The 14,214-nt window shown below is 42.0% G+C and overlaps 1 protein-coding gene and 1 pseudogene across 1 annotated transcript in view; both read left to right on the forward strand.

Annotated features, from left to right (window-relative positions):
- Nucleotides 1-14,214, forward strand: part of LOC101681851 — a 100,017-nt pseudogene that overhangs the window by 44,368 nt on the left and 41,435 nt on the right.
- Nucleotides 11,330-14,214, forward strand: part of GRXCR1 (glutaredoxin and cysteine rich domain containing 1) — a 189,136-nt gene continuing 186,251 nt past the window's right edge. Inside the window, exon 1 of the mRNA XM_045076953.1 lies at nt 11,330-11,692. The gene's annotated coding sequence lies outside the window, so the exon portion shown is untranslated. The remainder of the gene's footprint in view (nt 11,693-14,214) is intronic.

Genomic DNA, 14,214 nt, shown 5'->3' on the forward strand with positions numbered 1-14,214 from the left:
CTGCTTGCCAGACCAGCTACGGATTCTTGCTACAGCCTTTCAGAGGCTAGTCACAGTGCTCTTGAAATTAGCTGGTGATCGACATAGAAGAAAATGCCTTTGGCTTGCTTGACCTTAGGCCTTTTGTTTATAATGCTAGCCTTACTCCTAAATTCTGGTGACCGGTTTGTTCTTACAAGCACGTGATCCCTGATATTTGACCATGGTATCAACCAGGGCCTGATCCATCTTGACCTTTGGTTTTCTCTTAAAATTTCCACATATGGTGTGAGTGTGTGTGTGTGTGTGTGTGTAGATGTATATGGTTGTGTTTATGGTTTAAGGATATTGTCGGACATCCCCAAGGCCTGTTATGACAAAATATAACCTTTGGCCATTTTCTGGAGACAAGTGAAAAAAAGCAGTTCAAAGTTTTATGTGGACAGATATATTTAAAACAGTGCCTTTTTAAAAATCTTACAATAGTCCTTGGGTAATTTGGTTCCTTTATTAGTTTTCAGTGTAATGACGCACAAATAAATTAGCATTTCTACCTCAACTGCCTCTTTGCAAAGAATAAAAGTTCTCATGTCAAGGTAAATAAAGAGGGAGGCAGGGGCCCAGAGAGAGTAGACAACATGGGAGCCGTACTGAGCAATTTATGTGCTGACACTTCCCTTTTATGTTAACAACAAAAAAGAAAAAAAAAAACTTTGCCACATGGTGAATGTGAAGAAAACACTTGTGTGGCTCAGTTGTTTGGTGTGTAGAAGTCCTTTAGTCACTAATTTCTTTCCAACCCCATATTCTGAAAGATTCCAGCTTTTGACATATCCCTGACTCCACACATGTGTAAAATGTAGTCATCGTCTTCCAGAGGTGAGGTCCGTCCTCTGTTTTGAGCTCCTGGGACCCACTACAGTTGCTAGGTCACAAGAAAGAATAAGCACCACGAGAGAAGTGTTTGAAGCCTATGGGGTAGGTGGAAATTGGGGAGTTTCTCAAGTCTTGTTAGCTGAAAGCCGTCTACATATAAATGTACATTTTTTCAAAGTTTTATTTATTTGAGAGAGAGAGAGAGCACAAGTGGGGGTAGCGGGTGGGGACAGAGGGAGAGAGAATCCTAGGCAGATTCACCACGGAGTCCGGAGCTGAAGCAGGGCTCGATCTCCCGACCCTGAGATCTTCATCTGAGCTGAAATCAAGAGTCGGACACTTAACCAACTGAGCCACCCAGGTGCCCCAAATGTGCATTTATCTGTATAGATACACCCAGCCCTTAGACTTCACAGTTAGGTTTCTGGATTTTTCTTTCAATATTGAAGGGAGATGATCTGATCAGAGGGTTTTGTTTTCAGAAGCAGTCACAGGGCCTAGAGAGCAAGGGGCTTATCCTTGAGGGGCAGGTTGTGGCTTTTGAAGCTACACCATCGAGCTGCACCTCACCCTTCAGGGCCTTCTGGCCTCCTGTCCCAGGAGAAAGCATTTTCCCTCGGGTATAAGTTGAAAGCTCATGACAAGCAGATGTAGGAGTTTAGAAAACTCAGCTGTGCCATGGCCAATGTTTGGAGACACCCAGGGGTCAATGAGCGAAGCAATATAGCGAATAAAATGTTGACCTTCCTCTCATTTTGAGCTGGAGCCTGATACCGCCCTGAGATTTTTGCTGTCCATGAAACCACATTTGAATCAGTAACTGGGAGCAGAGCCAGTTCAGTCATGTGCCTCTCTAAGTCCCAGCTGAGAGACTGACAGTAATGTGTTTTTGAGTGATTTAAGGAAACCCAGAGGACTGTTGACCAGGAGATCTCAACATTATTAGCTTCCTTCTGATCTGTCAGGGTTGCTAGTCAATTTTAGTTTTCCCCAGATTCTGTCTGATCTCTGAGGCCATGCTGGATGAGCTTCTAGACTTTCAGATTTGCACTGACTTCCACTTACATTTCTTTCTAAGACTTTAGAGGTCCATAAATTACCACAGGCTTTTGGTCCCAGAGCAGGCACAGCCCTCAGCTGAGATGAATGTGCTTGGTAAATGTGTGTGTTGATGAATTCGATTTTTGTAACTAGCCCTCCAGTTTTGGAAGAAATAAAAGGAAGCCTTATAGACATAAGGAGATAAAAATATACTTCATAAAATCAAAATGTTATTTATAAAAAAGAAAAATATTCCCAGGATTTGGGTGTAAACTGGGCCTTCTTTTAAAAAATTGTAAATTTTATGGTGATTTACAGGGTTTTTGTAAAGTTTGACTTACTGTCTTCTCTGATCTTCGATGTAAACACCATTGCATTTAATCTCTATTTATTTAGTGATAACATTTGGTTGTTAAGTCACAGTTCTGGATTTCTTGTGTCAGCAGGTTCATTAACCTCAACGTTCCAGGTCCTAACTCTTATCTGTTGGTGTAGTAAACTGTTGCGACCGATGTAGCCATATTCCAACACTGATTGCATTAACAAAACCATAGAGTAGTTGGAAGACAATGTTAATGTTGGATGTTAAACAAGTTATCTAAATTCTCAGTGGTGTTGTTACAGGGTTTCTTTGTCTCTGATGTCCCTGGTCCTTGCTAACACTGCTTCACTTCGAAGAATGGAGAGGTGGACCAGACTAAGAGTAGGGGGCAGCAAAGCAAGTTTATTGAGTGATAGTAAGTTTATTGAGCCATACTATAAAGCTCCTGAAGAGGGAGGAGATCTGAGAGGTGTTCTGATTTGGCATGTAGATCTAGGAGTTTTATGGGCTTCTTGGTGGGCTGTTATAATCTGATTAACCTTCGAGGTGCCTGTCACCGAATCAGGTTTTCATCATCTATCTATCACATGGGAAAGGGTGGAGGGCTCCTTCCAGGGTGGTGTAAAATTTTTTAAGGGTAGTTTCCTCTTAGTGGGGGGCCCTTCATTAGTGTCCTGGAAAAAATGCCCATTACGTTTGACACAGTGTTAAAATGTGATTTGACTGCAGCAGGCTGAGTGACCTCGGACAACATTTTTTAAACCTATTTGATTCTTAGTTTCAATATCTGTACATTGGGGGAAAATATTTCACTTCTACAGTATCATTTATTCCCCTCCCAAATGTTAAACTGAGTAGCTGCTCTGTGCTAGGCACTGTTCTAACCATTGGGATACAGTGGTGAATAAGAAACACACGGTCTCTGTCCTCACGAAGCTTGCCTTCTGGTGGGGGAAGGCAGACAATAAATAATCAAATAAACCAGTTCTGAGAGTCTTAATTGTTATACAGTAAGAATGCCTTGGCAGATAGAGGCAGCCCTGCATCAGACAGGGTAATCGGGGCAGGCTTTCTGGAGGGTAAGGCTGACCAGAATGATAAAATGGCACTAGCCTTGTGAAGGCTGGAGGGCAGGAGTGTTCTGTGCTGGGGAGTAGAAAATGCAAAGGCCCTGAAGTAGGACAGAGCATTTTATTTTATTTACCTATTTTTTTAGATTTTTATTTATTTATTTGACAGACAGAGATCACAAGTAAGCAGAGATGCAGGCAAAGAGAGAGAGAGAGAGGGCGAGGAGGAAGCAGGCTCCCCACTGAGCAGAGAACCAGATGTGAGGCTCAATCCCAGGACCCTGAGAATGACCTGAGCTGAAGGCAGAGGTTCTAACCCCCTGAGCCACCCAAGTACCCCAGGACAGAGTATTTTAAAAAACAAAAGACTGGCTTTACGGGATGGCAAAGTTCCAACCACGTAATGTGTTTGAGCCATTGTAAGGATTTGGATATTCTCTAAGTGCTCTGGAAATCACCAGAGACTGTAAGAAGTGTAATTACATGGTATGATCTGTATTTTTAAAAGTGAGCTGCTCTGTAGAAAATGGACTATGGCACAGATGTTAAGAACGATAGCAGGAAGAACAATTAGGAAGCTTAGGCTGTATTCCAGGTAAGATGGTGATAGCTGGGACAAGTGAAGAAGTAGCAATGGAAATGGAGATAAAAAGATGGATTTGGAGGGGCGCCTGGGTGGCTCAGTGGGTTAAGCCGCTGCCTTCAGCTCAGGTCATGATCTCAGGGTCCTGGGATCGAGTCCCGCATCGGGCTCTCTGCTCAGCAGGGAGCCTGCTTCCTCCTCTCTCTCTCTGCCTGCCTCTGCCTACTTGTGATCTCTCTCTGTCAAAAAATAAATAAAATCTTAAAAAAAAAAAGATGGATTTGGGATACATTTTGAAGGTAGAAATGATAAAGCCTGCTGATAGGTTGAGGGGGAGGGGCTCAAGGGAGATAGCTGGGGTAGTTCCTTGGTGTTTGGTTTGACAAGAAGAATCAATCAAATGAGGCAAGACTAGGAGAAGAAGCTGGTTTGGACAAAGAAACCAGGAGTTCAGTTTGGAAATGTTAAGTTCAAGTTGCTTGTTAGGATTCAAGTAGAGATATCGAATATGTATATAGGAGTAAACTGTAGACTATGCCACCTGGAGCTTAGGGCAGAGCTCTGGGCTAGAGACGCAAGTTTGGGACTCACTAGCTTTGGGACTCACTCACTTCTCCCTTGCAAGGTTTTTCTATTTTTCTTAATATTTCCCGGGTTTCGACACCATTTGTCGTTCTCGCTAAATCCCACAAGGACAACAAGAAGCCTGGTTCGGTGTTAATGCTTCATCTCGTTTATTTAATGCTTCATCCCTCGTTTATTTCATCAACTTCCTCAGCTTATATGAGGAAGAGGACTAGGAGAGAGGACTCAAGGAGAAAGAATGAACGGAGAACAGAAATGGTCCAGCATGAGCCCTGGGGCTCTCCAGCACCAAGATGCCGCATTGACCAGAGGGAGTCAGTGGGTGTTGTTCTCGCTAAATCCCGCAAGGACAACAAGAAGCCTGGTTCGGTGTTAATGCTTCATCTCGTTTATTTAGTGCTTCATCCCTCATTTATTTCATCAACTTCCTTATCTTATATGCAGCAGGGTGACCAATAAGGGGCTGAGCAATGGGGAGAGCCAATGAGAGTCCTGTTACTGTGCTGATTAAATTTGAAACAGCCAATGACTATGTCCTCCTTTAGGCGGGCTTCACCAGAAAGTTCGTTGTTTACTTGCAGCATATTTTGCTGGCAGTGAGCCAAGCGCCATCTTGTAATGGTGGGGACTTTCCCGGCCGGAGGCGGTCCCCGACATCTCCCCCTTTTTTGTTTTATGGCAGAGATCGTGCCTTTCTTAGGTCGTCAGTAGCAGAAAACATCCTTACCCGTCATCAGACACAAGATATCAATGATCTCTGTCCTGTCTTAGGTTGGTATGTTTCTCTACTGATCTTACCCGTCTTTGACTACCGATCTAGCATGCTTAGCCACATCTGGGGAGATGTCCCAGCCCCTATTGACATAAGGGCTTGTAGTATAGCTCGGCTCTGCTCTTGCTGCTGTGTTGTCCACTGGCGAACTTTTCTGAATAGAAGCAGAATGCCAATAAGAAGGAGGACAAGAAGACCAACTGTGCCAGCCCATTGTTTGGTGAACTGGAACATATTGCTGAATGTTTGAAATGGCTCTGGGAGGGAAGCTGGTTGCACACACGTCCTGTGGGAAAACACAAATGGAACCTCTGCTCCAGATTAATACAGGATCTGGGCCTTTCCATTATCCCGTAAGGATATCCTTCCAAAGAACTAAGGGCTTGGGGGAAGAATCCATATGGGCTGAATGTCTTTCAGCTGCTGCTTGACCGTTTTTATCGAGCGTCAAAAAATTTAAAAATTTAACAGTGTGCCATTGGCCTTTAGAAGGTCCTTTAGGGAACCCTCTAACCTCGACTTTGACAGTCCAGATCCCATAATTAGAATCCCAACCTAATGGCTGTTCCGCGTATACTCGCCGCTAAATCCCGGCTCTAAGGCCGCCCAGCTTCTTATTGTGGACTTGTACAAGTTTCCCACCACCTTTGTCATGGTTCTACCCCGCTTACCTGCGGACTTCTCCCTTGCAAGGTTTTTCTATTTTTCTTAATATTTCCCGGGTTTCGACACCATTTGTCGTTCTCGCTAAATCCCACAAGGACAACAAGAAGCCTGGTTCGGTGTTAATGCTTCATCTCGTTTATTTAATGCTTCATCCCTCGTTTATTTCATCAACTTCCTCAGCTTATATGAGGCAGGGTGACCAATAAGGGGCCAAGCAATGGGGAGAGCCAATGAGAGTCCTGTTACTATGCTGATTAAATTTGAAACAGCCAATGACTATGTCCTCCTTTAGGGGGGCCTCACCAGAAAGTTCATTGTTTACTTGCAGTGTATTTTGCTGGCAGTGAGCCAAGCGCCATCTTGTAATGGTGGGGACTTTGCTGGCCGGAGGCGGTCCCCGACAAGTGGGAGAGTTGGAAGAGGAGTAGTTGGGAGAGGGAAGACACAAGAACATTTTGATACATCCAGCGAGAGGTTAACTGTATTTGCTGCTGCTGAGGGGTTAATACGAGGATAGAAAAGTGACGCTGGACAAGAGCATTCACCAGAGCAATGGGGACAGAGGCCATACTGGGGTGGATTGTTAAGAGAGTTATAATCCACACAAAACAAGTATCTGGGATACATATGTGCTTAATATATGGTAAAAATTACTGAGAAAGGACTTGGTGTTCGATTTCACGGATCACCTATAAAACCCATTCTTCTTGCCTCCTTCCCCCATCCCCTAATTCCTTTGCTTGGAAGATCCCTCACCACCACCCCCCCCCCCCCCGCCCAATTTTAAGTTTTTCACTCTCCCGTATTCGGGGGATGAGCCATTATTAGTCCAGGTCATTCTTGGTGATGTCATTCCTTCTGTCAGTGACTAGTTTAGAGCTAAGTGTGCAACCTAACCCTGGCTAGTGGGATCTCAGGGGCAGCCTGGTGTGGGCTCTTACAAAGAGGGCTCTGCTAATAAACGGATACTCCCAGGAAGAAATGCCCCTCTCCTTCATAGTATTGGTGCCTCTTTTTGGAATCTCTGGAATGGCTGCCACCATATGCCTCGCGACTGGTAGAGGAGCCCTCATGGATAAAGCTATGGATGGCAGAGGGGAAATATGGAAATCATTTGTGTACAACTGGCTCTTAGTCTTATGGCAGAACAAAGACAATCTTCAAATAATAAGTGTTTCTCTGGATACAAATATCACACACACCGCTCTGGATGAATGCCGATATTACTACAAATTACCTAGTACCTCTAGACACTGTTCTAAGCTTTCCTTATTACTGTGCAGCTGGGTAAACTGAGACCAGGCGAAGTGAAGTGATTGATCTGGGGGTATCTGGCCAATAGGATGTAGAGTGAGGATCCCGCCCCCACCCCGCCCCACTGCGGTCATCATTACTAAACAGGGCGTCTGCAAATAAAAACGCGTTTGTTAGCTATCTGTACTTAAAATGATGGGTTGTTTTTAGATTATTTCCTTATAGACAGCTGATTTGAGGCTGAGTCAACCAGTGAGCCTGGGAATGCCGAGGAAGTGTGTGTCAGCAATCTTTGGTCAGGGTACACACCGGAAATGCCTGAGTCCAGTTTCCAAAGATTAGCATAAAGGAACACCTGAGTTGTTTACATTGCTAATTTTAAAACACATACAAAGTAAAAATAACTACAGTTAATTTAGAACTTAGTATCTATCTTGTATTCAGGGCTTTAGGTACATTGTTTCTCCAAATCCTCGTGGAATCTTGATCCTTGAGAAGATATTTTATACAACTTATCATCGCAGAAAGTAAACTGTGGAGAGTTTAAGTGCTTTGCTCCATGCTATTGGATTTTAATCCAGGTTTGTCTCATTCCAGAGGCCACACCTTTGACTAGCAAATGAATGCATTAAATTTTAACTAAAATTATGGCATAATCCTGGAGGCTGTCTAGCACATGGAGGTAGCATATCATCTGTAAAAGGGTCTGTGCATAGAGAAAATCCTTGGAGGCAGGATATGAGATCAACAGTAATGTTAAGAATTATAGTTAATTTTAGTTTTCTTTGTATATCTTTGTTATTAAAAGAAAAACTGATAAGTAGTTGGTTTTTTTTTTTTTTCAAATCATATTTTTTCATCTACAGATTTGGTGACTGGAGGCTGGACAGAGATGTATTTTTTGAGATCCCATAGGATCCCTTTGCTCCCAACCCCCTGGCCAATTGGGCTGTTGTTCCTTTCTTTTCCATTCTAGCTTCAAGGACATTTCTAGGTGAGGAGATATTCACTTCTCCTCTTTTTGCTTACAAAACCTGTTCAGGGTTTGTAACAAGGGTTGCTTGTTTTGTTTTTGTTTTGTAAATCACAAATGTCTTCCCTCCATCTGGGTGGGCAAGACTGAGAATCAAATTTTTCATGTCTTTGCCTCTCTGCTCCTAAAAAAATTCCAAAGACAAACAGAAACCAATTGCCCTGCTGTTTATTTTGGGTTGGGTTGATTGGTACATTAAATAAGTGAAAGCAGTGTTTTCTTCTTTCATCATCTGTAGATAAAAGAGGCGTGTGTGTGTTGAGTTGTGGGAGTTCCTTTTCTATGAACTCTAACTAATGCCACATACTTAAGCACCAGAACATTGGATGATTACTTAGTAAACAACTTGAATCACCTCTCGGATTTCTACTACATCAGTATTTGCAAAGCAAACAGAACCTTGATAAGACCCAGGCTGATTGCAAAATGAATTTCCTGTATATGTTGCCAACAACTCTTTTTTCCTGACAGTCCAGTTACATTTTGCAGGTTTGTATTGCTTTTCAGGATTTGCATTCTGCCACCTTCGTATAAAACTTTGAAAGATATTTACAGAATGCTGTTAGTAATAGCATGAAACGCAGGAGGCCAGGTTGGAATGAAAATCTTCTGCAAGAAATTCAAGGGAACATTTTAGAACTGAATAGTATTTCATACAGGAAATGGCAGTCCTTCTTGTGATAAGAGCTGAAATACTATCAAATTCAAGTGATTGTGTTCTAAGACATTAAAATTCCATGCAATATCCTGAAATCTGAATTAGAAAGTGGATATTTAATGAACGACACTGCCTTTCACAGCCATCTTTCTTTCAAATGTACTGTTTTGTTAGATCTTTAAAAGCACATTTTTTTAAAAAGTTAAATTCAAGTTCTATTAACATATTGGCTGTTTTTCCTTATTAATACATTGGCAGTTTTGGTCATTAAATTGTTTTTCTTGTTTCCGCTTTCGGTTTATAGCACAAACCAGCACAGCTTCCAGAAGCCCCTAAGAAAGAGTGTTCTTTTTTTTTCTTTCTCACTCGGGTTTTATGCTGAAATCATTCTCAAAGTGAAGAGATTACCAGAGGAATCTAAAAACTGGCTCTGTCTAAAGTGCCTGATTGTCTTGCCTCACTCAGAGGTAATGACCCATTCTTTGTGCCTTCAGGAAGAAACGAAATGCCTGCCCACAGTCCTGCAATGATGTGTGTGGTGGGCAGCCCTAGAGAGGTTAGCTCAAAGGTTTATGTAAATTCTCTCTATAACTTGGAGGTAGAGAAATGAACTTTTGATCATAAGCATTAATTTTGCAATATCAAGAACACTTATAGGGCACCTGGGTGGCTCTTGATTCTCAGGTCATGATTTCAGGATGGAGCCTTGCATCAGGCTCTGTGCCTGGTGTGGCACATAGCTATGTCACACCACAAAAACTTCCAGGATTTAAAAATCTGGGTGCATTTTTATCAACATTTTTTGTGCATATCAACACACAAACATATTTATATATGTAATTTAAATTTGGCCCTGTTTAAAATTTTGTTTCCTTTTGTGTGTGTGTGTGTGTATAGTACTATTTCACAAGCATTTTCTTATTTTCTCAATAAATACTTGGAAATATTTTAAATGGCTATGTGCTATTTCACTGTACAGAATGTAACATTTAAGCATGAGCCAGTATTTGTAACTATTTATAAATTTTAGGGCATTTAGGAGTTCACCATTTTTCCTGTTATAAGTCATTTTGCAGTGTATAAATTTTAAGGCATTTAGGAGTTCACCATTTTTCCCATTATAAGTCATTCTGCAGTGTATATAATGGCTACTATTTATATAGCATCAACTGTGTGGCAGGTCTTTCTTACCACTTTACATGTATTAAGGACATGAATCCTTCCAGCAGAGCTTAGAGCTGGGTAATATGATGATGTTCATTTTATAATAGGGGAACCAGGCATAGAGAATTTGGCTAACTTCCGAGTCTACACTCCTGGCAGTCAGTGGAACTAGAACCCAATCTGAGCAGCCAGACTCAGAAGTCCCCAGCATAGAATTTTCAATTCATCCCAGTATTTTCTGAAGTATAGATTTCTAGAAGCATAATTCATGGATGAAAAGATATAAATTTACTGGGGCGCTTAACTAGCTTAGAGAAAGGCTGTACTAATCTGTATTTTCATATCACATTATAAGGAAGCTTGTTTCACGACATTGTTATCATCCTTGAGTCATCACTTAGGCAAAAATCTTTGGTCAATCTGGTAGGTGAAATTTAGTATTTTATGTTGCTTTATGTACGTTTCTTCTGAGCCCAGTGTTTTAGGCTACAGAGGACGGTCTCTAGTTGATCTGTGTTCGAACCTAGGCGGTGTCTTTGTACAGGGTGGTTATGTGAATTAAGTGAGTCAGTTCTGGTTCTTCTAGAACAGAACTTGTATACAGAAAGCACTAGATAGCTGCAGGTTATATTCTTATTTGTAAGACTATAGGCTGTGTTGGGGTTCAGACACACTATCCCCAAACATGGCATGCTGGATACTCCAAGCTGAAGGAATCTGAGAAAATGGCAGTGCTGGAAGGACTCTCCGGTGTCCCCTTCCTCCCCAGAGCAGGTCCTTAGACCCGGTTGTGAGAGGTGTGCTCCCCGTACCTGAAGAAAGAAAAGAGCAGCATTGTGGTCTCTGATGCCCGAGAGTGGGACACCTAGAGGAATCGGAAATGGCTGGCCTTTTCAAGTTTTGCCCAGTTTATTACCTTTGGCTCATACCCCTTTGTTCTATCACATTTTTCCATGACTTTTTCCATCAAACATAGTGTAAAAGCACTCAGGGTTAACCATTTCTTTGGGTCTTTATTTTATGAAGACCCTGTATATCGTGTAACATATATATTCAGTACATTTGTATGATCTTCTCTCCCTCAGCGTACAGTCAGTCTGATTAGAGAGCCCCAGTTGAAGGATCTACATACATAGATCCTTTTCTCCCTTACATAGTAAGATGAACATTATTTCCTGTGTTGGTTGGCTGTTTGTATGTTTCCTTTGTACATTTCCCGTTTGGGTACATTCCCAAAATGAGTACATGGACTCATTTTCAGAAGATTCATAGACAGAAGATTCTCTACAACATTCCTTTAAGATAGTACTGCAGTATTTTCATTAAGAGGGAAAAGAGACTCGGTATTGATTGAATCAGACGTCGCATTTGAATGGAACTCGTAAAATAGTGTGCATTTAAGGATTATAATACTATGAAAGAACACCTCCCTTTGGTTCAGTAATCAATGTGTAGACCAGAGCATGCATTGCTTTTGCAATTTAAAAAGAAAGGTAATGGAAAAAGTCAGGTTTCGGTGGAACACAAAATACAACAAACACATTTCATTACAGAGCTCAGAGGACTGTGTAACCATCTCTTCGAATTACAAAATCAATCGTGAGTTGGACATTCGGGGATGAAAACACCAAAATGCTGCAGCTGCTTACTAGTTTGGGGAGGAATGTGCTTCGTGTATAATTAATAGAGGTAAGCCATTACAGAGAACAAAAAAATAAAATTAAATCAAGTAAGCATACCTATCAACTGCTGGGAAGAGGTGAAATAGGCTGAAAGTCTCATGCTTTGATAATTATAGTGTGAAGCTTTATATCCAATCTCCTGTGAAGCTGAGCATCTTCCTTAAGTTAAAGAAACATTAGATGTGACATTAAAGCAATCAATAGAACTAGCGTGAACCTAGAGCCAAAACATTTAAAGCAGAGAAGGAAAAAAGCCAGATTGGTAGATCTGCACAATGTACACGAAAGCCAACAAATTCTTGTTTAATTGGGTGTATGCAGAAAGGCATTGAACTCACAGCTAGCGAGGAAGAAACCCAAGGAATGGGGAAGGAAGGGTCCATTACTAGATTATTAACAGTAGTAACAAGGGTGGCAGTGGGTATTGGAGTGTGTTCTTTGGGCATACACTGTGCAGGGCACTTAACGTACAATACTTCTTTAACCACCAGCACAACTCGGGAGGGGAGTATTATGGTCTTCCCAGGGGCCCACAGCTATTGATGGACATAGTGGATCTTCCAAGGCGTGTCTCTCTTCAAAGTCTGTAGTCTTAACCACTTGGAGATATTGCCACAGCCTTCCCTAACCCCATTATTTTTGGCTCTTCTCCATTTCTGCCCGTTATTCATTCATGCCCGTATTCATTATATATCACAATAGTTACAGCGTTCTTAATATAGGCTAAGCCCTGTGCTAACATGCCCTTCACATAACGAAGGGAATCTGATGGCAGTGTTTCTGCCATCCGTGGAACTTGATCAGAGGAGACGAAGAATTGCAGTCTCCTGATAATCACCATCATCAGAAAGCATTTATTAAGTGTCTCCAAAGTGCCAGACCCATTTCTAGGCACGGTCCTTCCAGTCTATATAATTTTGGCTGCAATGCTTTACTCTCGTGTTATCCCCTCTGCTTTGCATGTAAGGAAACTGGGGCTCAGAGACATTGCACAGTTGGTTCAAATTGCAGTCAGTGTGACGTGCCCGATCTGGGATTCCAGCCCCAGCTGCGGGAGCTCTCCTGCTTCATTACTGCATCACGCTGCCTTATTCCCATGCCCTTGAATGCTTTAGTCGATTTCATGTCAGAAACTAATTCTCAGTGCCACCATCTTCTCTATTTTTCCCACTGCCCTGTTGCTGCTCTGCTAGTCACTAATGTTGCCAGAATTCTCCACAGATAGGGTCATTTTTGTACAAAGTAATGTGTTCAGAATTATGTGTTAATACTGGTCTCTACCAGCCCCTATCCACACCTCCTGCCAGAAAAACACACACACACACACACACACACACACACACATTTGCACACACACACTTGAGTGTGCATGTGTGCACCTGCATGCACGCGCGCGCGCGCACACACACACACACACACACCCCTTTACCATAAGGGCATGCATTAAATGAACTAATATTCAATATACTAATTAAACAGTTTCCAGAGAAGTCAGACCATGGCAGCTTTTTGCTTTCAAGACACATCTATGCAAATTCCGAGCAATTTTCAACTGCAGCCGCATTAGCCATAATGCCTCTAAATCAGTCTTCTTTTTAGGAGGCCTCATAATCTTGGGTGCTGTGACGCAGCTTAGACCCATCTTTCCAAATCATTTCAATCACTCCTATAAATGTGTCATAAGCATATGCTAGCTCTGGCAAAGTGATAAATCTTCCCTCTACTGTAAACTATATGCTGAGACGTGTATCTGTTTAAGGAATATATGGGCTATAAGAAGCAGCTCTGTCTTTATATGCTATGGGTCCTTTGAAGAGTGTTAAAATATTTCAACATTAAGTATCTTAATTGAACATGTAATTCTGATATGGTAGGGTACCTACTTGGGGGTACAGTTGGTGGACATCCTCTTCAGGTGTTAACACTGTTGTCTTGCTGCATGACCTAAGACAAGTTACTCAATTTCTCTCTAAGTCCAAATTTACTTTTCTTAGAGTGGGGATGATATCTTTAGTGACTTTAATACCTAGCCAAAAATTCTATGGCATACTTCCCATCGATTGGTTGAGTCTATGTCCCCTGCTTTTGAAATGGGTGGGCTTGTGACTGCTTGAGCAATAGAATAGTGAGGTGACACCATGTGACTTCATGAGGGTTGTGTGGCTGCCATCTTGCTCATAGGAACACTTGCTCTTGGAGCTCTGTACATCCATGTAAGAAGTCTTGATATCCTCAGTGCACCAAGTACTATGGTTAACAGTCTCAAATGAGCCCAGGTTTCCATCCTTCTCCACCAAGGTGCTTGACATGAAAGTATGACCATCTTGGGCCTTTCAGACCTGCCCATCTGTCAGCCAGATACCACTGAGCAACTTTCATTTACATCATGTAGAAGTTTCACCCAGCTAAATTCTGCCTTGATTTCTGGCCCATGAAATCATAAAGTATAATAATAATTGTTGCTTTAAGCCACTGTGTTTGGATAAGGAAAACACTGTTTCATCCTTTGTGAAGGTTATTGTAGGACTC

Source organism: Mustela putorius, unplaced genomic scaffold (genome assembly GCF_011764305.1).
Source record: "Mustela putorius furo isolate JIRA1106 unplaced genomic scaffold, ASM1176430v1.1 tig00000083_pilon_pilon_pilon, whole genome shotgun sequence".
Classification (NCBI taxonomy): Eukaryota; Metazoa; Chordata; class Mammalia; order Carnivora; family Mustelidae; genus Mustela; species Mustela putorius.